The following is a 25,214-nucleotide window of genomic DNA, read 5'->3' on the forward strand; positions in this document are numbered from 1 at the left end:
CAGACATTTCATTACCCAACTAGATAATATCATCGGGACACTATGTTACCTAATTGGGTAACAAAATGTCTGCAAGAAAACCACCAAACTCAGAGAGCACTAAGGAAGCCGCAGTTCAAGCCCGAGTTACAAATATTCTCCTCCATTGGCATTCTTATGTTAGATTATTGTAGCTATTTTGTATAGAGTCACCTTTGGTGAAATGGGCAGCCATATGATAATAAATAATAAACAGTTAAAAGCATAAGTACTCATCTATTACCTTGGAATAGTCAGACAACAAATGTAACACAGCTGTTCTGTTGTGTCCCTTTGACTATGTCTTTGTACATTAATTTTTTTTTTGCAAGCACATACATAAATATATTAAAAAGCCTTCTTTCTGAGCTGAGTGGGGTATATGCAGAAAATCTATATGAATTTATTAAAGAGACCATGTCTACCCCAATTACATTCATTTGTGTTTTCTAAGCCAACTCAATTGCCTCAAACCTTATCCTTGAATTTTCTTTCCAAGGAATTTTTATATTGTGATGCAATTGTAATTTTCTAGCTGTGCTAACCTAGTGTTAGAGAATCAGATTCCCATGCTTATTTTTTCTGGAAATAATGAGCAGTATCTTTTTAATGAACATTTCCTAATTGTTCCCAAAAGAATACCAATGGATTTGATGGATGAAGTCCAAATGCTATCCATTTAGCATTCCTTGGATACAGGCAGGAAAGCTTTATAACAGTCACGATGGATAGAAGAGATCCAACTTTCACCAAAGTTCTAGAGTCTGTTTTTCTCATGGTTTGGGACCTAGCCTTTTTTTCCCCCTCCCAAAGTCATAAAATAGACTAAAGCGGATTTAGCTTATGGTATTTAATGCAGACTTCAGATCTTCTTTAATGCCTGCCCATTCTTGAAAAGTAAAGTGGCATTAAATGTAATTTTGTGAGGGTAGATAAAGTGAGAGAAATTAAATGAGGAGCATCCACTTTGAAAAACAATCAAAGGGGCTTAAGGAAAAAAGTGACTATGAACATATTCTCTTTGCATAAGTCCCAATGAATACAATAAAGTTTATTTTTGTGTAAGCATGGGATTGAACTCAGACAAAATCATCCCTTGAAAATGCTTATTTAGAATGTTGCTTCGTTGCTATTAAAAATTTCTAAAGGTCAGAAATATTTCTCCATGCTCTCATTCCTTAGTTAAATGTAACAATAATCAGTGATGTCAGTGCTCCTTTTTTAAGTAGATTTGGAAATGTCTTGGGTACCTCTGAGTAATTTCCAGGGTTGGACATTTCAGCATCTTACTCTTTCACTCTCCCACTTGAATATTTTGTTCAAACATGAAAATGTGATTCTCTCTCTCTCCCTCTCCCTCCCTCTCTCTCTCTGCCTGCCTCCCCTCTCTCTCTCCCCTCCCTCCCCACTCTCTTTTCTGCCCTATTACTTTAGTGTTATATTTACCTGCATGGAAAGTGATTTATTGTAACAGTCAATTTAGGTCTATAAATAGGAATTCTGACATAGCCAAAAACATGCCGTTGATACAAAAGCCATGACATTGATTGAGGGCTCAGAGGACCTCAGCATTTGCAGAGAAAACTGAATAAACTTTAAGTGCAACATCTAACTCCCCTCCTGCCATCATCTCCTCAACTAATAGTCTAATGAGGTCTGAACATATATAGATTATTTACAGTATATTACAAACCATCGATATCCACAATATAGCCTTAAAAATTAAAAAACAGTATGTTCACACTAAACAACGCACTTTAAAAGAAGTAATGCTAATAATTTGAATCTACCATAGCATTGTAATACAACCATTAATTAATAATATTAAAGAGTTTGCAAATGATCCTGTCAGACTAATAGCCACACTGTTACTGAACAGCTACATGGAGGATGACACTTCAAGGTCATCTGGCACATTTGTGGAAAGATTAACCTGTTACTGATGGCGAGAATTCCATAATAGTGGAGTTTTGACATAATAGCACCGCTTCCTGATTTGTTTCCCTCCCTCCCTCCCCTCTCTCTAGTTTTCAGAATTTGGAAGCTGTATTCTGTATTGCAAGTCTATCTTTTGACTCTCATCTATAGGATTTCATTGTGAATACTCAGCTGAATTTAAAGCATGTTGCAATAAGTTGATTACATTACCTTTGTGCAGTTATACTTCAGTGAAAAATGCAATGCCATCTAAGAAAGATGTGCTGTTGCATAGCCTGTCATGGATAGGGCCTAATATGTGAGAAAACATCTATCTCTATTTTTTTGTTTCTATTCCACCCATTTAACTGTCAGCCTTGCAAGGTAGTCCAGACAGGAAGTGCACTCAGGGGAACAGAATCTTTCAAGTCTTAAAAGTACATTTCTTTCCTATCACCTTTACAGAAATTAGGTGCGCTTCTGCCCACTCCCCTTCTATGGGTTAATAATCTTATCTGATTATTTCCCTGGCTTTTACTCTCTCTCCCCGCCCCCCTTAAGTTCATTCCCAAATACCATTGCAGTAACAGAGTAATCTTGATACAATCACCACAATCTGTGCTCATATTGAGTCATCTTTCTGATGAATCTTAATCGTGTATATGGAGAAAAGGAGAGAACATTGAGTGCTGGCTGATGTGAAATTGGAGTACTTGATTACCATAGTTTCCAAAACAATAAAAAGGCCCCTAACCATGCTGTGGGGAAAGGAGATATTCTGTTATCAATCCCAGTTTGAAAGTGACAGCATGTTGTTTTTTTTAGTAGCTGGTACTATTAATAGTAATTTATTGGCTTTGTATACCACCTGACTCTCAATCTCTGGCTGGGAGTTCCCTCAAGTAACCACACCTTGAATCCCACCAAGAATCAAATCGGCAACCAGTGCAGGTTGCAAAGCATGGATATTACATAGGTCTATTGAGGCATGGCCATTTGTATTTACTCAGCTGAATTCTGGGCCTGTTGAAGCTTACTTTGGGGTATTGATTTTCTCTATCCTATTTTGGTTCTTTGCTTGGCTGAGTGCCAGTTTGGAAATGGTTAAGGTTCCAGGCCAGAAATCAGGCAACTGTGAGTTCTAGTCCCACTTTAGGCATGAAAGCCAGCTGGGTGACTTTGGTCAGTCGTTCTCTCAACCCATTGGGTTGTTGTTGTGGAAATAGGAGAAAGGATTAACAGATTAACAGGGTTAGAAGGGACCTTGTAGGTCATCTAGTCCAAGCCCCCTGCTCAAACAGTATTAGTTATGTTCTCACTGCCTTGTAAACATAATAAAAGTGAGAAAAATATTTTTTTGGGGAAAAAAACACAACCATCTGACTTTGCAACTTGTACTTACTCATGCAGAGGTGTAATATTATACCTTGAGGAATGCCAGTTCTCAGTTCCATTTATCTGATATAAATTAAATGGGAAGAGAGACAGGATCCAAGATGGTTTTGTTGGAATTCCTCAAGTCAGCTGGTTGATTATACAAAAAAAAATCATGAAGGCAGCTTAAAGGAAGTTCATGTGTTTCCTCCAGTTTGCCTCACAAGTTTTCTTCTGCAACTTAGTGGCTCAGGAGCTGAAGAGCCTGTGAAATAATGCTAGGCCTTGCAGGTACCTTCTCCTTACATCGTCTTACCAATCGTTTGTAACCCAGAGACCAACCATTTGGATTCCTTAACTGTGTGAACTTTGCAGCAGATGTGTGTAACACTGTTCTCATGGGTTATCCTAATCCTTCTTAGCTTTTGAAGTAGGGAAGCAGGGAAAATGTACTAGGGGAAGAAAATAAAGTTCTTTATTATTTGTCTCTCCCTCTCTCCCTACCCTCCACCCCCGGAGCTATTAAATTGCAACAGTTCATACTGAACCACGTTGCCGCACAGACCTGAAATCCTCATAATTGGCCTGAATATGATTAAAGAAATCCCTCACCCAGAGGCTTTTAAGTCTGAATAGGTTCAGTTCATTCTGCTGACTGATAAATGTTGTCATGTTTGATCTAACATCAAAAGTATGGAGAGGAAAAGCAAACCAAAGTTTGGGGAGGGGTGTTTGAGATTCAGTGGAAAATATTAAGGTATCTGAGACCAAACAATTATACTTTTTCATATTGTACTCATTGAGATTATAGCAATGGATTTATTCCTGGGGGAGTTTGAATGAATGGTTTGCCTGTGAAATTGGATTGATAGAGAATGGAAGGTTTTTTTTTGAAGGGTGGCCCAATTCTTAAGTAAAATGGAGTGCGCATTAAATGATTTATCTTAATTAAAAGTTACAACTGTTCCACATATCCTTAACATACATTTTGCTGTATCTAGCATTATTTGTAAATGTCACAAAGTGGTTATATCTGCATTTGGAATCTGCAAACACAAATAGGCAATTTAAAGGCATACAAAATTTATGCAATTTGCTTTTAAAATCTCCATGTGCCACTGTACAGTATTGCAGAAGAATTGATATTAATACTAAATAAACTAAATTCTAATACCAGATTTGATACATTTTTAATTAGCCTCAGCCTCTGCATAGTTGTAGCATTAACACTTGAACGTCTCTTGATCCAGAAGCATTTTGTTAATCTGTACATATATAATAGGGCTATGCAAATCTATTGAAAGAGGGGCTTGGAAACGCACAAATGATTTCTTTGCATGTTGTTAAAATGGCTACTGTACTTGAACAATTCCTTGTTTCTACCTACCTGTGCTTGCCGCCTGATGGATTTTCTGGGAAGAGCAATATGGCTTTGTGTGACAGGGTTGCAAAGAAAACTGGAAGCAGCTACTACAACCTAGAAGAAGACGTGGCTCCTTTAACAAGAGCTTTATACAATCTGCCAAGCCTTTCAAGAGACACCTTTCAAAGGATTTGCTCAGCCATACTTTTTTGTAACCCGACTGATCATGACAATGGCAGATGCTCTAAAAATGCTGGGGCAATAGATGTGAGAAATCTTTCTACATCAAGGCTATCCAACCTTGGCAACTGTAAGACTTGTGGACTTCAATTCCCAGAAAGTGGCATGGCTAGGTGGGGAATTCTGGAAGTTAAAGTCCTCAGGTCTTAAAAGTTGCCAAGGCTGGATACCCCTGATTTACATGGATGAAAAACACGCAATAGGTGTGATTGAATGAAATAAATTCTGTAATGGTTATTTAAAGAACTGGTCAAGGAGACCAAAGACTCCTCTTTGTCCTCTGGAGTTACCGTCACCTTGTATTTATTGAGGCCATTTCTTTTGGCCTTTGTGAAAAAAGTCCCATTGACTCTGAACATTACAGGTTATACTCCTTGCTATGACAAAGTGTGAACTCACTGGGACTTCCTGTTTTTCTACTTTTGATAAAACATGGAAGAGCTTTGGAAAGTAACATTGAGAACTGCAAAAACAAGAAGTGACTGGGTTCATTTTTTTTATTTAGAATGCCAAGGAAAATTTCCTTTGCTAGTAAACACTAATTTCATTTTAGACTTAAGAAAAGGCATGGTAAGTGAAATACAATGAAATTATAAAACTCATAGTAGCAGCAACTTTAGGCTAAATAGAGAAAAAAGAAATGAAATAAAGAAATGAAAACACTTGTGTTTCCTCACATTCCAGTTATGAAAAATCGGCACATTTTGGTTAAATTAAAAAAAAATGAGGTGAAGGAAGTAACTGAGTTGATACAACCCATCCTAACACAGAAAAATTATGTTGTACCCTCCTTTTATGGATGGAGCTCTTCAAAATGAGATGCCTGTCAGAAAAACAGAGGTTGTGGATTACATTACATGACAGACATGGTTGAATAAGCAGGGATTAAATCCCAAGTTTTTAACATTTAAGCCCTCTATTGTCTTTGTATGGAAATTTATTTCTCCTACTTGGAAAGTTTTAAAATCTCAAGTTCATTCTGCTCCATGAAAAAAAGCAAAATCTTTGTCCTTGCTGAAAAAGAAAAAACAAAACAAAATCCATCGCGCCAAGGAAGAATCCATCATCAAATCTGCGATGAAGGTGACTGTCGGAGGAGCGAGACCGCGTGGTAGACCTAAGCAACGCTGGATGGACACGATCAAGGCCGATTTAGAGATCGCGAAGGCAGACCCGACATACGTGGCAGACAGAGAGGCGTGGAAGCAGTACTCAAGGACATTAGCGGACCTCGCCAGAGCGCGAGACAAACGCTGAAGAAAAAGAAGAAGAAGAAAACAAAATCCATCTCCTTCACTCATAGACACAAATTATCTCATTCAAGACATCTGTAAATGACTTCCATACCTTACTGTGCTGTTTGGACCAAACACCATTTCAGGAGTGTCCATGATGTGTGATCATAAAACTCACGGTGCGGCTCCAATAGTGTGATTGAAGCTGTTTGTTTTTATGTGTATCATATATACATTTGATTGCAGTGTCATGATAGCCATGATAGCAATAGCACTTTAGATTTATATACCGCTTCACAGTGCTTTACAGCCCTCTCTTAGCAGTTTACAGAGTCAGCCTATTGCTCCCAACAATTTGGGTCCTTATTTTACCCACCTTGGAAGGATGGAAGGTTGAGTCAACCTTGAGCCTGGTGAGATTTTAACTGCCAAATTGTAGGCAACCAACAGTCACCACTCATGGGATAAGTTGATACACTGATTAGAGAATAGTTCCTATGGTTATTATTCACAATTATGTAGATATTATCTCCAAATTCTTCTTTTCTTTCCCTCCTCCTGCTGTGCTTGCTTGTTGGACCAATTACTGGAGGGGTTCTGTGGAAGATCATGAAGCAGATGGCACACGTGAGGAAAATCCCAGGCTCAATTCATGACTTCTAAAGTAAAGCTAGAAGATATCTGTTTGAGACCCCAGAGATCCAATAATATCACCACAGATTGTATCAGACAGGTTAGAACTATGTTCTGAATCAATAGCTGGCAGATAGAGGTAGTACACATGCTTTCAATGCTTGGGAGTTAAATAGTTACCATGTGAAACTCTCTTCCAGTACCAAGACCCATGAATAGCTCTTAGAACCAAAAATGTTTTTTCTGCCTGTTTATTGAATGTTGGAATTGAGGACAGTTATAGTAGCTTGACAAATGCTTTGCCGCAAACCTTCATGCATTCACGGAGGTAACAGCGAAACAGCATACAATAGTTTATGCCAGTTCTGCACAAAAATGTGATTTGTGTGAGCACAGGCATTGCAGTTGGTTAATTATGGTCGATCGTTCAATGAGAACTTTGAAGCCAGCCAAATGTGGCTTCTCCTAGAAAACTTCAGCAGAGAGCATTTTGCTTTCAGCTACAGGAAGTTCGATTTCTTGATAATGCCTGACCGAACTAAAATTAATTTAGAGCATATTTTTCAAATTACCAAAGTTAATCTAGACCTTTTTATATATATATAAAATAAACTTCATATAGAATCTATGTTGAATTTGTGACAGGAAAAATTATGCTTTCCAACAAGAGGGAAATAAGGAGAGTCAGTAATGCAAACTGAAGTAATTATATGAAAATCAGTTCAGTAAGATGAAGTTCACCAAAAGTATGGTTTTATTATCATATCGTTTCCCTTTGTAATTGGAATATGTCAGAACTGATTAATTTTCTTAGGGTTTTTGGAACAAAGTTCAACTGAGAGGGGAAAAAAGCCTTAGGATTTTCCATAGCTTATTTTCTTTCAAAAGAAATACAAGTAAATAAGTAACTTAGCAAAAGTTATTTATACCTCAGTACTTACTGTCCTGAAAATGTCCGTCCCTCTGGAAACATGATTCAGATGGTCTAAACCAGGGAAACATTTTCCTTTTTCCTGTGTTATACATGAGACAAAAGACAACTGCAAACACCTTGCTCAAAAATATTCCTTTGTTTCCTCCATTTGGATTTGTCAAAACAAATTATACATTGACAACAGCTTTCCTTATGAAGGTGATTCATGTTTGACAATGGCCTCATCATGACCTCCCAAAAACATTACAATTAATTTGGTCTGTTTCTCAAAAAAAAAAGAAGAAAAAAAGTGTGCTGTACAATCAGCATTACCAAGATGTCTATGCTTAATAAGCTATATATCAGGGGGAAAATTACATTCATTTTCTTAAAACAAATCCACCCAATTCATTTACCAAAGAAGGTTCCTTCACTGAAGTTCTCCTGTATTGAAGTTCTCCTTCCATTGTCAGCCCTTCAAAGTAGACCACATTAGGAAATTAAAGTCATGCAGGTCAACTCCAATGTTATTGTAAGGCTATGGTATCAGAATTTGGCAAATCTAAATGTGCTTTATCTTTGTGATAACAAGAGGTCCTTCTCTGAGATGTTTTCTCAGATTACTGTTCTGACGCAGATTCAGATTTCTTTCATCTGACAACTGTTTGCAGAACGGCTCTTACTCCCGTTCCTCAAGATTATTCCTTCTGCCCATTACACCCATGTGGAAATGAATCTGATTCCGACAGAGGACCTTTTGGAGGATTATCACTCTATGATCCAAACTAGTCTTCAGACAAGATTTTGCCCTTCCAAAAAGTTTGATTCACCATCCTCATACATAGAATGTCCAAATCTACTAAATCATCCAAGGCCTTGCAGCTTAGCATTCAGGTTCTCAGATGAGCCTGTTGACAAAAATAAAAAAGGATATTGTAGCCAGCAAGTTTATGTGGGAAGTTGCTCTATAACTTCCATTTAGATCAGGGGTACTCCAAAGCGGTATATTATGCAACAGTGTCCTTTGGGCGCATTTCAGGGAAACCCCAGAGACCTTCTGTATGCAACTTCATCATGTATCAACTATATAAATAATCTACTTTTGAATTTGCAAACAGAGTAAATAGTTTCATATTTGTTCATTGAGAATGTAAATGTGATGTGCTTATTAACATTTCTGCCACATGCTAAATAAATAAATAAGATCAGAATGGGCAGCTAATTTTCCCAGGGGACCACATGAAAAATTGGGGTTTTGGTGGAGGACCGCTGCTGTCCACTATTGCTGCCCAGTCCCCATTTCTGCTTCCCTGCCCCTGTCCCACCTACCCTCTTGCCACCCAATTCCCATCCCCCACCATTGCAGATGCCACAGACTGGACATGGACAATTGAGAGCTGAATGTGGCCCATGGGCTATTAAATGCCTAGGTATGATTTAGATTATTCATTATTTGAAGAACTGTGACTAATATATATGCTGAGATTCCATTATTATGTGTTTGAACAAGCTCCAAGTTTTGGAGATTTAATCCTCCTTTCTTTTTAGTTTCCTTTTTGACAAATCCTTTTTTCTAGAAATCTTCTCTTTGAACAAAAGAAGCAGTATTGGACTTTTCTGGCAATTTTCCATTTAAATTTATTGTATTATCTGAAAGGAAAGCTCCCAAAATGATTTACCTTTAAAAATGAAGAAGCATCTTGAGACTCTCAGAGTGAAGGGAAGGAACCCGATAAATCTTCCTTTTGTGAAGATCATCTTAAATTCAGGTCGCCTTTTCTTCCATAAATATGGGGTTGAATTTGATAGTCTTGCAGTCCCTGTTTTCAATTTCTTCAACACTGATGTCTTGCTGAATCGGCTCCTTTGTGTAACAGCAACCATTTTATATGCGGTATCTGTAAAATAGCTCTAGGAATTGTATTTAAAAGAGAGACAATATTTTTAAGAAAACTACCCAAAATATTGAATTTTAGCCAATCTGTGGTATCATTCCAAACTAGGGAATGCACTTCTTGGAATGTCCCCCCCCCCCCCTTTCTATTTTTAAGAAAATAAGTCTTTGTTCTTCAGTTGTGACTTTAGTTCATTCATTCATTCAGTTTATGGACTGCCTGTTCTTGAAGGCTTCATTGGCTAACAGTGTCAACATATAAAGCAACGAATCCCCAAGCTCTAATGCCTATAAATATGTAATAAATATGAAAAATAGCAAAAAAGACAAAACAAAGGCATTGAAGTACCCAGGAATCTTTAATTACAAACCTTCTCTTCTTTTCTAAGATAGAATAGCTAGATCTTTCTAATTTTCCTAATGATCAAGAGAATGGGATACTAATGATTGTAACCTGTTTTATATTTTTTGTTTGATTAGAAGTAAGATAGAAATTGAAATAACAAATGAGTGCAGTTTTCCTGTCTTTATTAAAGAAGTATCTACTTCATATAATCTTTTCTGGTTCAGTGATTCTAAAACAAAATTACATTCCCCCTTTTAAGCCTCAAAATTTAGAAGCACACTGAAGGAAGAAATCTATATCTTGTTGAGCAAATCATTCCCAAGTGTAAATCAGTTTAATTCCTCTGAGGGTTAATGCATTTTACATCTGCAAAAGTGCAGCTTATAATAGTCCTTTGCCTGCTTCCTGTTATTAAAGAGGAGGTCTCTTTGTAGACTTTTTGAAAAATGGTTCATATTGTCAAATTTCAAGAAAGCAATCCAATACTCGAGTTCACTGGAATATTTAAAACTAAGTAACTTAATGATACCTGATAATGAGCATGTGAAATGTTTGTAATGAGAAACTATAGTTCAAACTGACACCAGATAAGGAACCAACTTAAGAAATAGAAAGGTACAATTGGGCTGATTTTTAGGGACCAAATGATAGAAAAAACTCCGTACTTCAACCTCTAAATCTTTTGAACACTCATTTTCCATGCTCTGATAAAGTTTTATAAGAGGAACCTCCATGGATCTATGAAAGAATTTTACCTGTTCTGGTAAAGTCCTAAATTTGTGACTGAATGCTGTAATTCAGTTAGTTTTGTTCTGCTCATCAAATCAGGGGAATGATTTCAAATTTTAGATAGTGCATGGAACTAATTTGTGTTGGCTTATTGTGAATTACTGCCCACAGAACTGCATTTCTTTCTTCAAAGGCGAACCAGAGGTCAGCTTAAGTCCTGATGAAATCAAGCGTGATGTACCCTGCTTCACAATCAGATTTTCTCTGAGTGCACAAGAACTTCACAACAGCTTTTCTCTCATCAACTATCTATTCTTCTCCATACGTGGGGTTCTTTCTGAGGTTGGTCTAACCACAACATTGCAACAGTATGTTCACCAATTAATGCAATATTATGAGCAAAATTAGGACCAATATCAGGAGGCAAAATTTACAATGTTACTATGGGTGGACATTATAACAATCACACAAATCAAGAAATATTTCATTATGTGAATTAATCATATATTTTGCATTTTACTAGTTTGTGATTTGCTTTTTCTTGGAAGGATTGGTTAAGTTAGCCTTTCAACTTGTTGCCTCTTCATCCTTAGTCTCCCACAATTTTTCCCCTTTATCCTATTCTCTACTTACCCATAGAACACTTTTACCCCATTTTCCAAGGCCACGCTTACTAGGAAACTGAGCAAGGCAAATTCGTAGTACCACAAAAGGCAGTATATTCTTAGTTTTTTCATGGGTAATTACTGCATTTTCCACAACCAGGATGGAAAGGAATGCCTGATCGGATTTTTTGTTTGATGTGCTGAGGAAAAAAAACATGCCCGGCTTTGGGATAATATGGATCTTAGTTATTATATTGGACTATCAATGAAATTTTTTGTTTCTCTTGAAACAACCCATTTCTTAAACTTAGTAAAGGAGTCTTTTCCAACTCTTTGTCTCTAAGAAGAAGTGGGAGGCAGGACTTGTTATTTAAAAAAACGAAAGAAAACTCAAATGGCTGAAGCAACACTTTGAAAAAAATAAATATATGGTCCTTTCATCGCTTATTTTTGTTCCCTCCTCTCTCAAAGGAAATTTCTGAATGATGAAAGCACTGCTTTTCCAAGCCTTCCTCCTGTGGGCTAGAATGGCAAAGAGAAAAAGATGGCAGGAACCAAATGCCCCATATCTTCCCTGCTTATGTTAGTCCTTGCAGGAGGCAGAACCAAGCAGATCTCAGATAATGGTTAAACTATTAGCACCTAAGCTGAGATAGTTTTCTCAACATGGATGGATACTATTGGAAATATGAATCCAAGAAAGAAGGAAGTGGTCAAACAAAGAAGTTGGATTTGGAATCAAAATCTAGAAAATCTTACTTTAAAAAGCCACACTTACAACCAAGAGATCCCTATGAATCAAAACAAGCAGAGGAACCATCAGAAATCCAAAACGTTCAATATGATTGAATGTGCAATCAAAGGTGTTTTTGAGATAAGCTGCATGTGAGGAAAAACATAGCAGGCCTTGTCTTATGTGGTTGTGCTTGCCATTCTTGACATTTGAGATCCCTTCTGTCGAGTCCGTCGCAGGGAAGGAGACTCGGGAGTCAGTGACTTGATTCGGCTCTTTATTAAGTCCCGAGATCGGCTCGGGCTACAGAAGAAAAGCAGCGGCTTTTATTCTTTGGCTGCGGCGGCCGCGGCCAATGGCACCGCTTTGAATCTCCCGTGATTAGTATCCACCAATCGCGGGGGATTCTCGGCGGCCAATCAGTGCGGCTTGCTCAGCCAATCAGGTTGCCGTGCGTTCCGACCAATCACAATGCGGCGCTTCCAAGTATGCAAATGGCTTGTACAGAACACCCCTCCCCTCTTGGTATGGTCCTACGTAACGTAGTCCCGCAAGTAGGCGGGGCTCCGTACTTGCCTACTTGACTTGCGCAGGTTAGTTGCTGGTTGGCCTTCGGCCGGTTCGGTCGGGTTCTGTGTTGCTCTCTGCCTCGTCGATGGAACCGCCTGGAAGTGTGAGTCGGGCCTTTCGTTCCAGCTCCCTCCTGGTCTACCCGGGCTGGTCGAGCTGCTGTTGTCGCTGCTCCTGCTCAGTCTTTCCGGGCTGGTTGAGCTGGCCTGGCTGCTTCTCCCTGGTGAGGCTTTGAGCTGGGTGTCTGTTGGTAAGTATTCCTGGTTTCTTTCTGGTTGGGGTTGGTTCCCGGGGCCTTCCCTCCCCTCTTGGTTTGTGCTGAGGAGGTTTCCTTCTCTTTCTGGGTGTCTGTCTGTGCTTGTTTGCGTGTCGGTTGTGTTTCCCGTGGTTGTTCTTGATCTTATTTGATCGATGTGTCGTTTCCATTCTTGTCCGTTGGTTGTTTGTAGCCGGTACGAGTGGGGACCTGTCGCTTGGGTTATCGTTGCCGGTATCCAGAGGGGGTCCCCTCTCAGGTTTTTTTGCATATACCGTGTCACCTGGTGTAAACGTTCGGTACCTGCTCGATGAATTGGTGGGTTTTTCAGGGTTGTATGTGGGGTGCAGCCTATCCAAGGGGGACCTTAGTTTCCTCCCCATTAGGAGTTCTGCGGGGCTTTTGTTGGTCGTTGTGTTTGGGGTTATGTGCTGGATGAAAAGGAGTTTATTTATTTTTTCCTGCATGTTCCCCGTCTCGATTTTTTGGATTGCTTTTTTTCGTGAATTGGACCATCCGTTCCGCCCTACCATTCGCCGCCGGATGAGCCGGCGCTGTCAGGGCGTGCCGTATTCCCCGTTCCGCTAGGAATTTCTCAAATTCCAGAGCGGTGAACTGTGGTCCGTTATCTGACACAATTACGTCTGGGAGGCCGTGGGTTGAGAATAGTCTGTTGAGTTCTCGGGTGACGGCCTCGGTGGTGGTAGTTTTCATGTTGCTTACCTCCAGCCAATTGGAGTAAGCGTCTACCGTTATGAGGAATGTGGGTCCTTTTGTGGGTCCGGCGAAATGTATGTGTATCCTGGACCATGGTCCCCTGGGGGTTTCCCACTCCCGGATTGGGGTGGCGGGTGGGCATGATCTGGATTCCTGGCATTGCTTGCAGCTAGCCACCCAGGCTTCAATTTGCTTGTCCATCCCTGGCCACCAAGCGTAGCTTCTGGCCAAGGCTTTTGACCTGACGATTCCCGGGTGCCCCTCATGTAACAAGTCCAAGAACCTTTTTTGTAATTTTTCTGGGATTACCACCCTGTCCCCCCATAATATACAACCTTTTTGCGTGGAAAGTTCCAATTGTTTGTTTTTAAAAGTCCTGAATGTCTCGTCGACGTCCTTTTCCGGCCAGCCCTTCTCTGCCCATTGTAATACCCGCGCCAGATGTTTGTCTTTATTGGTTTCATGGGCAATGTCTGATGCGGTTAGGGGGAGGTTGGGTATGGCCTCGATGCTCAAGGTGGATGTTGTGGGTGCTGGGTCGGCGTCCAGGTCGGGTAACGGTGTGCGGCTCAAGGCGTCTGTGTGTGTAATCGTTTTGCCGGGTCGGTGGATCAGCCGGTAACTGTAGGCGGCGAGGAACTCAGACCACCTTGTCATTCTTGGGGATAGAATGTTCAGGGTGGCCTTGTTCCCTGCCAGGATGCCCAATAACGGCTTGTGATCCGTGATGATGGTGAATGTCCTGCCGTAGAGGTACTCGTGGAACCTTTTGACGGCGGCGGTGATTGCCAGGGCTTCCTTGTCGAGTTGGCTATAGTTCCTTTCCGGCTTCGACAAGGTTCTTGAGTAAAAGGTGATGGGTGCTTCGTTTCCGTTTGGGAGTGTGTCAGCGGGAGGGTCTCGTTGTACTGGATGAGGACGGCATCCGATGTGAGTAGGTCCTTGGTTTGGTTGAAAGCAGCTTCCTCTCGCTTCCCCCCAGGTCCAGGTGGCTGTCTTATCGAGCAGCCTATGCAACGGTTCCGCCGTGGTCGCCTTTTGGGGTAGGAAAACATTGTAGAAATTAATCAGCCCGAGAAATGCCTGCAGTTCTGTTTTGTTCCTTGGCCTGGGGGCTTCTTTGATGGCTCTGATTTTTTTTTCGGTTGGGTGAATGCCGTGCCGGTCTAGGAGGTATCCTAGGAACTTGACTTTCTCCGTATGCAACTGGCATTTTTCTTTTTTGACTTTAAGCCCGGCCTCTTTGAATTTTGTGAGTACCTCCCTCAGGCGACCCTCCAGTTCTTTTTGGTTGGCTGCTGACACCAGTACGTCGTCGAAGTAGGGCACCACCCCCTTGATTCCTTGTAGTAGTCTTTCCATGAGGCTCTGGAAGATTCCTGGGGCCACGCTGACTCCAAACTGGAGTCTCTTACAACGAAAAGCCCCCCGGTGGGTTACTATTGCCTGCGCCTCGGCGGTTTCTGCGTCGACCGGTAACTGTTGGTACGCTTGTGCCAGGTCGAGCTTCGCGAAGACCTTGCCTCCCCCCAGTGAGTGTAGGAGGTGCTGCACTACTGGGACGGGGTAGGCGCTTTGTTGTAAGGCGCAGTTTAGGGTGGCCTTATAGTCCCCACAGATTCTCACCGACCCATCGGGCTTGACTGGGGTGACTATGGGGGTCTCCCACCGGGCGTGATCAGTTGGCTCTAGTACCCCTTGTTTGATGAGCTTGTCTATCTGCTCGTCGATCTTGGGCTGGAGTGCAAAGGGTACCCGCCGTGGCTTTAAACGTATCGGGGGGACGCTGGGGTCTAGGCTGAAGGAAATAGGGGGCCCTTGAACACTTCCTGGAAGTCCCTTGCGAGTTGCTCTTCCCAGTCTGCCTCTGCGATGTGGTCGATGCCCGTCACTTCGATCCCGAGCGGTGCGAACCACTGTAGTCCCAATAGGCTGGGGTGGTCTCGGTCCACGACCGTCAGGGGAAGCTTTGCTGTGCGCCCTTTGAATGTCACTTTGAAGTGTCCTGTTCCGACTACCGGGATGCGGTTTCCTTGGTAGTCTTTAAGGATTAACTTCTGGCTTTCCAGCCCCTTCTTGTGGATTTCGGGCACCAGGCGCTTGATTTCCCGCCATGCGACCATGGAGAGGTAGGACCCGGAGTCCACCTCCATCTTGCATGGGTTGCCCTCGATGCCCACTTCCACTATACCTTCCGGGCGTCTGCACTTGATGAATGGCCGATGACGACCGTTTGGTGTGTCTCCTCTCTCCTCCGGTTCTCGCCGTCCCGTCGGCCCCGTCCGTCCCGGTTCCAACGACTCTCAGCTTGTCGGTCCCTGGGTCTGGGGGGGGGGTGCCGTCTCGTCTCCGACCGCTATTGTCTCGACGTCGGGGCTGTAGGCTTTCTTGAGGCGGCAGACTCGGGCGATGTGGCCTCTCTTATCGCAGTGCCGGCAGATCGCGTCGAAGAACCGGCACTCCGATCAAGGGTGGTCGCCTCCGCACCCGGCACATTGGGGCCCCGACTTACGACTCCATCGATCGCGCCGGTCCCGTTCTGTTTGGAGTCGATGGATGTCCTCCTCATCATCCGTGGTGTCGGATACGGAGTCGAGATCGCCATGGTGGGTGGTGGTTTCCCGGTGGCTTGCTTCTGGACGTGTCTCGGTTGTCGTGCTTGCCTCGGAGGTCGCGGCTCGGTCCCCGGTGTCCTGTCTCCGCATTCTAGCCGCCGATTTCCGGGTTGCCTCGGCGGCGGTGGCTTCGGCAAGGGCGTCGGCGAGGAAGATGTCTCCTTTTGCCATCAGCCGGCTTTGTAGGATCGGGTCTTTGAGTCCGAGGACGACGCGGTCTCATAACGCTTCGTCCATGTCCGTAAAGCCGCACATGCCCCCTAGGTTCCGTAGGTCTGCCACGAAGTCGCTGATGCTCTCACCCGACTTCTGGTCCCTCCGGTAGAAGTCGTGCCGCCTGATGAGGGTGGGCACGGCGGGGGCATAGTGGCCTCGGAGCAACACTTCGAGGTCAGTCCAGTCCATCGCCTTCACGTCCTCGGGTTTCGCAAGGGCTTTCGCCATCTTAAACACTGCGGGCCCGCAGTGTGTCAGGAAAACAGCCCTTTTTTTCTGCCCGTTTGCGTCCTTGAGGTTGCTACTCTCTAGGAGCATCAGGAACCGATCAATGTACGATTCCCAGTCCTCAGTAGCTTGGTTAAAGGGCGCGGGCGGTGCGAGGCTGGCCATCTCGTCGGTCTTGTTCCCTCAGGACCACGTGCTCGGTGACGCTCAGTTGCGGGATCCCATCCTCGTCGCCAGTGTCGAGTCCGTCGCAGGGAAGGAGACTCGGGAGTCAGTGACTTGATTCAGCTCTTTATTAAGTCCCGAGATCGGCTCGGGCTACAGAAGAAAAGCGGCGGCTTTTATTCTTTGGCTGCGGCGGCCGCAGCCAATGGCACCGCTTTGAATCTCCCGTGATTAGTATCCACCAATCGCGGGGGATTCTCGGCGGCCAATCAGTGCGGCTTGCTCAGCCAATCAGGTTGCCGTGCGTTCCGACCAATCACAACACAGCGCTTCCAAGTATGCAAATGGCTTGTACAGAACACCTTCTATGGATGGCCCTGAAAAAAACAAACAGTCCTTACCCTGGGCCTCTAACTGAAAAAGGCATAATGCAAAAGAAAGGGAGGGGGTGGGAATTGAAGATTATTTCTCACCCGAGAATGGGCTGTGAGAATAACCTTCAGGAAGTAGAGGAAGAACTACAATCAAAGCAACAGTCAGATAAGAGAAGATTTAGCCCCAAGTAGAAATGTAATTTGAGGAAATGTCTCAGACTCGGCACTCCCTCACAGGGCTGACACATCCTGACCAAATGCAATGTAGAGGTCAGATGGATTTATGGAAAGACAGCTTTATGCAATGCACAGCTTCAGAGGGTTCTGGAGTAGCCCACTGTGGGTGCCCATTCTACTCTCTCTTGAATTTTCCCTGCATCCTGCCATTGCCAGGTGAAAAAAAGATAGGAAGATGACTGCCTGCTAGGACTGATAGTGTCTTCCTTGCTATAGTCTGATTTTTCCCAGCTGTAGCCTACAATTATGGTTAAACTCAAAAGGTCTTCATAATTTCAGGCTCTTCTGGATGCCCCACTCTATGCTTTCATTAGTAAAAGAGGGAATTTCTATCTCTTCTAGAAGCCAAGATGAAAAAAAACCATGTAGTCACTGTTTTATCAAAAATGTCCCCCCCCCCCCTCCATTTTTAATGCTTTAAATCAAGGAATGAACGCCATTGCAAACAATTGGAATAGATGATATACAAATAACATTTAAAAAAAGTATTTACTAGAGCAAAATGAGCATTGCTCTCAAAGCAATTCAGCATTCTAGTCTTTTGTGGTAACTGTCTGCACAAAAAAGGTACAAGCGGATATAAGAGTTTGCTTTATAGTATTGCTAATTTAAAGCTTAAAAATACATTTTTCTGAACATGTTTATCTTGCTGTACACTTCCCTTTGTTATTCATCCATGAAGATAGAACTTTCCTCCAGAAGTCTAGAGGGTCATCCAAGAAATGTTTGCAAAGCCCTGGATGTAATTCTGGATTCTTTGTGACTTCCGGGATGTGTTGTGTTGTGTTGTGTTCCTAATAGGCTGAACATCCTTCAGGATATTTTGTATCTCAGGTGTTTCTGATTGGCACACAAGGATTAAAATACATGAAAACTACAATGACTGATCCCAATAATAATCCCACTGACAACCCCCCCCCCACTATTATCTCAAATCTCTCATTCAAAATCATGACTCCAATTGGTGAAGCCCCACAAATTTTCCAGAATATATATCATTGCTTTAGAGATTTCTTTTGGGAGAACATGATATGTTTCCAAGAACTGTCTGCTTCTAATCTCATAAAGGAAAGGAATGTTTGTGAGATTTATATAAAGCTGACTGTCTCAAATCAGCCACATTTACCGAAGAAAAAAAAAGCTTATCCCATGAATTGAATTGTTTGAAGGGTTTTGGTGGTGGTTATTTTTTTGATATGTTGGACAACTTCATTTCTAATATAAATGAAATGAGCACCACACATGAAATACCTGTGTGAAGGTCTGATATTATTCAATGGGAAAGATGTGCAAAAATACAAAAAATCCAAACTAGAAAAGATGTTTTTTTTTACAGAACTAAACATTGGTGTTTTCTTCTGCCCTGAGAAAAATTCCCCAAGATACTCATGCTTCTAGCCAATTTCCGGCATTTGCAGTGAAATCTTCATCAAATTGTCTCCCTGTCTATTTGTCTTTCAGTATTAGTTACACAGCTACACAGTTACGCTATCATGCTGGAGGCTGGTTAGAGTTAGGGTTAGCCTGTAGATAAATAAGGAAACACATCAATTAATGCCTCTTGGTAATTACAAAGGCTGTAAAATTATACTTTTTTTTTTTTGCTCCACACTAATTATTATATGGAGTGGGAAACATTTTCCCAGTTTGAACAGGAAGAATAGGAAATGATTGGCTCATTGGTTTGGGCAACCTTAGCTTAGGGACAGAAACAATATCTCCTTGAGAAGTTGTATTTAATTCTATTGCTGGAAAATGTGCTTGGCTGAGCCATGTGGTTCCCGTTCCATTTTGTCTAGTGGGAATGCACAACTTCCCTTCACCTTGAAGGCCAGACTAACTTTGAAAAACACAGCAAGGACCACATTCCTAAAATAGATAGGGCCAGGGCCTATTTGGAAATGGGCTTTAGGAGTTTTAAGTGCAGAAGAGGATGTCTTCAGTTTGCAAAACATAGGACCTCGCCTCACCAAGAATGTAATACCAGTCCTGGGAGAGTGCTGGGGAATGAGGTAGGGTGCTACATAAGAGATGTTGGTGAGCCTGGGCCTTACTATTTGTACTCTTCTCAACAATGGTTTTAAGCAAAATTCCAAAGGAGATATGCCGAGAGGGAGAAATAATGACTCTAAAATATCATCCATTCATCGACCCTTAGCAACAAACTTTCTGGTTTACTAACTGGTGAATTTGTGTTAGCTGATTTGAGAACAGAGCTCAACTATAGCAAATTCAATAAAAAGGTAGAAGCTGGATTTTTTGAATCATCTTGTTGTGGGATGTCTGAAGAAAAAAAAAAAGAATTATTTTCCTGGACATTTTTTAAAAGGATTGATTAATGACTAAGTACTTCATCTTCCCATTTGGGGTATTGTTACTTTTAATGATTATTTTTATCCTATTTATTTAATTAGGAGATTTCTTTACATATCATTCAAGGAAATAGACTTCCCAAAGCAGCTTATGACTAATGCAAACATTATGAGTAAAAATGCAGTTAATTATTATGGAAAAATCAATTTACTTATTATTTTTGCAATATGAGCACAATCTTATCAGAACAATATAGAATCCAAAGGAAACAACACAACATGGAATAAATGTAAATACACGGGTACTCCTGCAACTGTATTCAATATTAATGTACAAGATGAAGGTACTTTATGTCAAGGTAGGGTGAATGAATAGCAACCCACTTCATTCTTATTACATTTTTCAAAACTTTTTAGCATTTTGTGACCCCCCCTGCAAGCAATTTCTTAGCCTCTTATCACTATCTGGAGTAAATTGAAAGGTGGTCACTTACCTAAGGCTGTCGAGCAAAGGTCCATGGCCAAATGAAGATTTGATCCAATCCTAGATCTCCCCAGACTTCTTCTAACTTTTAATGTCTATGGAGATTCTCAATCATGCCATAGGTGCTGTTTCATGTCCAAAGGTGCTTTTTCAAGAGGCAACTGGACTTTCCATTTTTTCTTTGAAGATGCTTCGCTTTTCATCAAAGAAGCTTCTTCTAACCTTTAACCAATGCACCATATTGACTCTACACTGATATGATGGAAATTTTGTATAAATAATGGCAATTAACACTAATGCCAAAATAATAAATGAACCTACCCAGTTTGCCACCAAACTGGAATTACTTTCTGACCTCCAAACCGATCCTGTGGTTTGTGGTTTACTACATTTGATCAGGCAATTATGGGCCACATTAATCTTGACCTTCTGATACGTCTCTTCCACAATATCAACGTAGGCTTTCATGTTTTCCTTCCACTAAATTTGAGGCACTTGTTATATACTATTTTTCATAGGGCCTAGTTGTAGCTTACTGAGTGGCCTTCAACAACCTGGTTCAAAAATATGAACTAAAAAAAGTATATTTGCCCTGGTTCAAAAAATGAACCAAAAAAGCATATTCACCCAAAATGTAACTCTGGCCAGATTTATATTGCAAATTTATATTGTAGGTCCACTTGCAATATAAATCTGGCCAGAATTAGATTATGGGAGAATGGGGGGGTTGGTTTATTTTATGCAACCTATGATGATACACGATTAAAATGTGCTTAATGAAGATAAATGGCACTATAAAAGATATGCAAAATAAAACTAATACAATGTTAGGACCAATAAATAAATGCAAATGATAGCAAAACGTAAAATTATGAGACGTTAGCCATTGTGACATTCTCAATAGTTAATCCATGGGGTAGATTTAAATAATTACAGCGTTTACAATAGTGCTGTAGATCCAGGCTAAATTGTGATTTCTCCCCCCCTCCCCACTGCATATTTTATATATTAACCATGCTGCAGGATGGTGGTGTAGTGAAAGTGTGAGGCTTGCATAATTTGAAGACTTAATTAACTGTATTTTACTTGGCACTGAAAGGAAGAAACACAGTATCATAGATCTGAACAGAAGCTTCCCAAAGTTTACTGGCAGAGGAAAAAAACGGGCTGGTTCATGAACCATTCCTGACTGTTTTTACTGGCTGACAACAGAGTTGTTGTGATTGGAATTAAAATATCAGGGTGAAAGAAATCCAGCAAAGAGAACACAGTGCTTTGTAGAATGCTTCTGTCAATTAAAAACAAAATGAAGCTAAATTAAACCGTCAATAATTTAAAATTGCCTGATTTACATCAGTGTAGGCTTGAGTTATCTCTTTTTAGAGATCCCACTCAGCTTCATCAAGTACATGCTATTTTCATGTAACATTTTGAAAATTATTTTTTAAAGACAAAAAATGAAAACAAAAAAGGTAACACAACAGCAGACTCTGGGTTTTTAATTGTGGTCTGCTTGTTGACAGCTGCTTATCAGGATTAAGATCCTAAAGTTAAAAGACAAGGGTTTTTCACCACCTGAATATAGATTTTATTTTTCAGAAATTTATGGTAACATTCCTTGAGACTTCCATGATAAATTCAATCAAACCTACCCACAGAGATACTGCTAAATTCTCTTTATTTCAATTGCCTTGCAAGAATTCTCTTAAGACCTTATTTAAAACGCAAAATAAATCTGGATATTGCTGGATTATATATTTTGAAAGTATTTGTTTAATTTATATGTCACCCATCTCACTATTCAAAGGATCTCTGGATTTCCTTCCTTGCCACCGGTACTGAAAGTACAAGTCCAGTTCTGAAAGCAAAAAAAATGTGGCTGAATGCTATCTATGCCTCTTCAACAGCAAGGAAGGATTGTTGTTATTGTTGTTGTTATCTCTGCCTGATCTTCCCTGCCCCCAGCCGTGTTCAGTATCCAGCATGATGAAGACTGCCTGGAGAACTGCGTACCTCACACCTTCTTTGGTGACATTTTGATGGCTGTCACTTAAAACTAAATAGCAGATTAATGTGGCAGTGAGATAGAGCAGACTGATGGGTGCAAAAGTGACACCAGTCAGAAATAGACTGATTTTCCCATCTGTGGATGTTTCTGTTATTTGTATTTTTACAAGTCTTCTTCCTTGTTCCAAAACTGGGTTGGTGTGGCTTGCATGAAAGATCTTAGATGAAGTTACAATGAAAGGTGAAAAGACACAAAGTGAGGACTTAAAAAGACATTGATTTATCACTCTTTGGGACTGATACTTCTCCCCCTTATTTTAGCCCAGTAAGATCCCTCTGAGGTTCCTTGAGATGAGGCAGTGAATGGCTGCAAATTGTGGTAGGATTGGAACTGAGGTCTTACTCTACCAGTCCAACCCTTTAACCACAAAACCAAACACACTAGTAAAGCACACACCCCTCTCTATATTTTCCTATTTTATTTTTTAATAACACCATTCCAGAATATGAAACCTTGATGTCTCTGTTCACTGTTCCCATTCAAAGGTTTAGGAATATTTCACTGCCAATTCAGAAATATATGCTTTATTAGATACCCTTTAAAGGATTTCACTCTGCACAATCAACCTTATATTAATATTTTGTACTTCCAGAATGTGTGGTTTTTGCTAACCCTCATCCCATGGAAGTGTGACATCCCATGGAAGTGTGAGTGGGTGCTGCAGACGAAAATAAAGTATGGCAAATTTTCTTGCAGAACAACTGGATCTGCCATAGTTGTTGTGATCTTAGCAAAAAGTGCCAATCTAACTTAAGCAACCAAAAAAAAAAAAAAAAAAAAACACAGTATGAAGACTTGTGCTTTTATAATTCTCAATTTTAGTTATAAATATGCCACCATTCTGTACTGTGGGAATTCCAGGGTAAAATGACCTCACACTAAAACCTTAGGCATACTTGCAATATCCCAGGATTTTGCACCATGAGCATTCCAGTGCAACAATAAAAAGGTACACAGTTGTGCAAAACAAGTGTGTGTTCCATTCCATCCACCAGATGTTTGTGAGTGCAAAATGAAGGAAGGAAAGATTAAGGGGGAGGTTTAAACTTACATAAACCATTTCAAGCACTGCAATTAATCCCCAGTGTGGATAGTATTCTGCAACTTTTTGTGAAATTAAGCCCAGAAGTCAACTCAGCAACTAAAGACAGAAAAAGAAACAGCATGAACAAGTTTTTTTTCTAATAGAAATTTTTGACCCATTCTTTGGCTCTTTTCACTGGCTTTGGGAAGGCACATTCCCATTTTCACCGAACTAGCATGGATCTTATTGCCCTGCAAAAGCCAAACAAGACTGGCCGAGGGAAAACCCATAAATCCAAAATGGAGGCCGGGTTACAGCTTGACTGGTCTTGAAGTAACTCTAGAAGCTCGTCCTCTGGAGAGGCCATTCGTGCCTTGGCAAGATCTGGAGTGTGCATAAAACTCTTTAAAAGCAGATATTATAATCTAATGGGCAATATATGTATGTGTAAATATAATGTGCAAAATAATGGATGCATTTTTATCCAAATCTTCTGAATTAAATTGATGTAGTACACACACACACACACATCTTAATTGTCTCTATATCTATATGTATGTATATGTGTATGTGTATATACACACATACAGTATTGGTATATAATATTGTAATCTAATATTAATATAATCTGCAAAAATGGATATGTATATATATGTGTGTGTAGAAATAATGTATCTTTTTCTTTCCAGTGGGAGAAGGAAAGGACTGCCTCCTTCAGTATCCCCTTTAAAACTCGGAGACTCCACGAAGCATTAGCATTCAAGAGCCTCTGGCTGGAACAATAGGAAACGTTCAGAGTTCACCTCATAATCATAAGCAGACATCTTATCCTCCCACTCTAGCCTCCTCTTTCTTGGGGCTGCTTCCAACCCCAGCAATGTCCCCATTCGCGAGAAAGAGGAGCCGGGGAGGGAAGCAGAAGAAGCAGGAGGTAGCCCAGAGATCTCGGCATCTGCGGGCCTCTTCCCTCCCCGGCCTCTCTTCCTCGCCGCGCGCTCTCATTTTCACTCGGCATCGGGTTTGGATCCGAAGCGAACAAGCCGAGACTGGTTCCCAAACCCGCTCGGTTCTGAGGAAAAAGAAGGAAGGAAGGGAATAAATAGACGGATAAACGAAGGGGGGGAATGGAGGGAGTTTATGAGGCAGGCTTCGAAAGTCAGGGAACGCGGCTGCTTACTCGAAGCATATGCGGGCCGCGGAGGAGCGCGCCGGCTTGCCGAGTTTGCCAAATGAAGTTAAGCAAGCAGAGCCACTTATTGAAGTTTCCCCAGCGAGGCTCACGTAGGCCCTATATGCCGAGAAGGGGACGTTAAAGGGTTTAGGAAGGGCGGGAAAGCTTCTGCCCCTTCTCCTTATTTATCCCCCCCCACTTTTCTTTCCTCTTTCCTGGAGTCCCGCGTGGCCGAAATCCGCATCGACTCCCCGACCCCGCGTTTCGTTTGGCCCTGGAGACGCCGCCCTTTTTTTTGTTGTTGCATAAATCAGACCTGGTTTTCCAAGCGCTGAGGGCGTTTGACTTGCAGGTAACAGCTGACTCTCTTTAGGCATGGCTTTCGTGGCAGAGGCCGCCTTCTTAGCCTCACGCTGCGGCTCTTAAGTTTGCAATTTGAAGTCTGAGCACAGTAGCCTGTGCAAAAAGAGAGCCGTGCTAAAGTTCCCCGCGTTTCGTTCTCAGGCTGTGGAATCTCAGTAACTTTTTTGTTATTGCTGTTCCCACCCACCTACTCCCTTTTTAAAAAAAAAAAAAAAAACATTTTATTAGTAAATAGTCATATTAAGATTAGCAGAAAGAACAGGTGGTTTTCGTACTTTTTTCAGGAAAAAAAAGCCACCTTTAACATCGACATGTTAGTGTATTTGCAAGATTCAGTGTGTTCACTGTTCCAACATGCATGTTTCTTACTTCCTTTTGGCTTTACTGAATCCTTGACTTTTGGCTGAGAATAGG

General features: G+C 41.4%; 2 long non-coding RNA genes across 5 annotated transcripts; both read right to left on the bottom strand.

Moving 5' to 3' along the window:
- Positions 1 to 1,044: 1,044 nt before the first annotated feature.
- LOC148132452 (uncharacterized) lies at positions 1,045 to 8,454 on the bottom strand. Of its 2 annotated transcripts, none has more exons than XR_015748016.1 (5): positions 7,722 to 8,454; positions 6,660 to 6,744; positions 4,697 to 4,786; positions 1,428 to 3,761; positions 1,045 to 1,381 (listed from the first exon to the last, which is right to left on the bottom strand). It is a non-coding gene; the product is annotated as an uncharacterized LOC148132452 (long non-coding RNA). The 2 variants fall into 2 exon arrangements; XR_015748015.1 differs by having other exon boundaries at positions 7,710 to 8,454.
- A 5-nt stretch (positions 8,455 to 8,459) lies between these two features.
- LOC148132453 (uncharacterized) lies at positions 8,460 to 24,852 on the bottom strand. 3 transcript variants are annotated; one of them, XR_015748018.1, is made up of 6 exons: positions 24,444 to 24,852; positions 23,294 to 24,335; positions 20,185 to 20,396; positions 17,130 to 18,218; positions 9,373 to 12,218; positions 8,460 to 8,601 (listed from the first exon to the last, which is right to left on the bottom strand). It is a non-coding gene; the product is annotated as an uncharacterized LOC148132453 (long non-coding RNA). The 3 variants fall into 3 exon arrangements; XR_015748019.1 differs by having other exon boundaries at positions 20,185 to 23,383; XR_015748017.1 differs by having other exon boundaries at positions 20,185 to 24,335.
- Positions 24,853 to 25,214: the final 362 nt, after the last annotated feature.

This window comes from Notechis scutatus, chromosome 2 (assembly GCF_049901735.1).
Source record: "Notechis scutatus isolate UNSWTSFEM ecotype Mainland chromosome 2, rNotScu1.2, whole genome shotgun sequence".
NCBI classification, from domain to species: Eukaryota; Metazoa; Chordata; class Lepidosauria; order Squamata; family Elapidae; genus Notechis; species Notechis scutatus.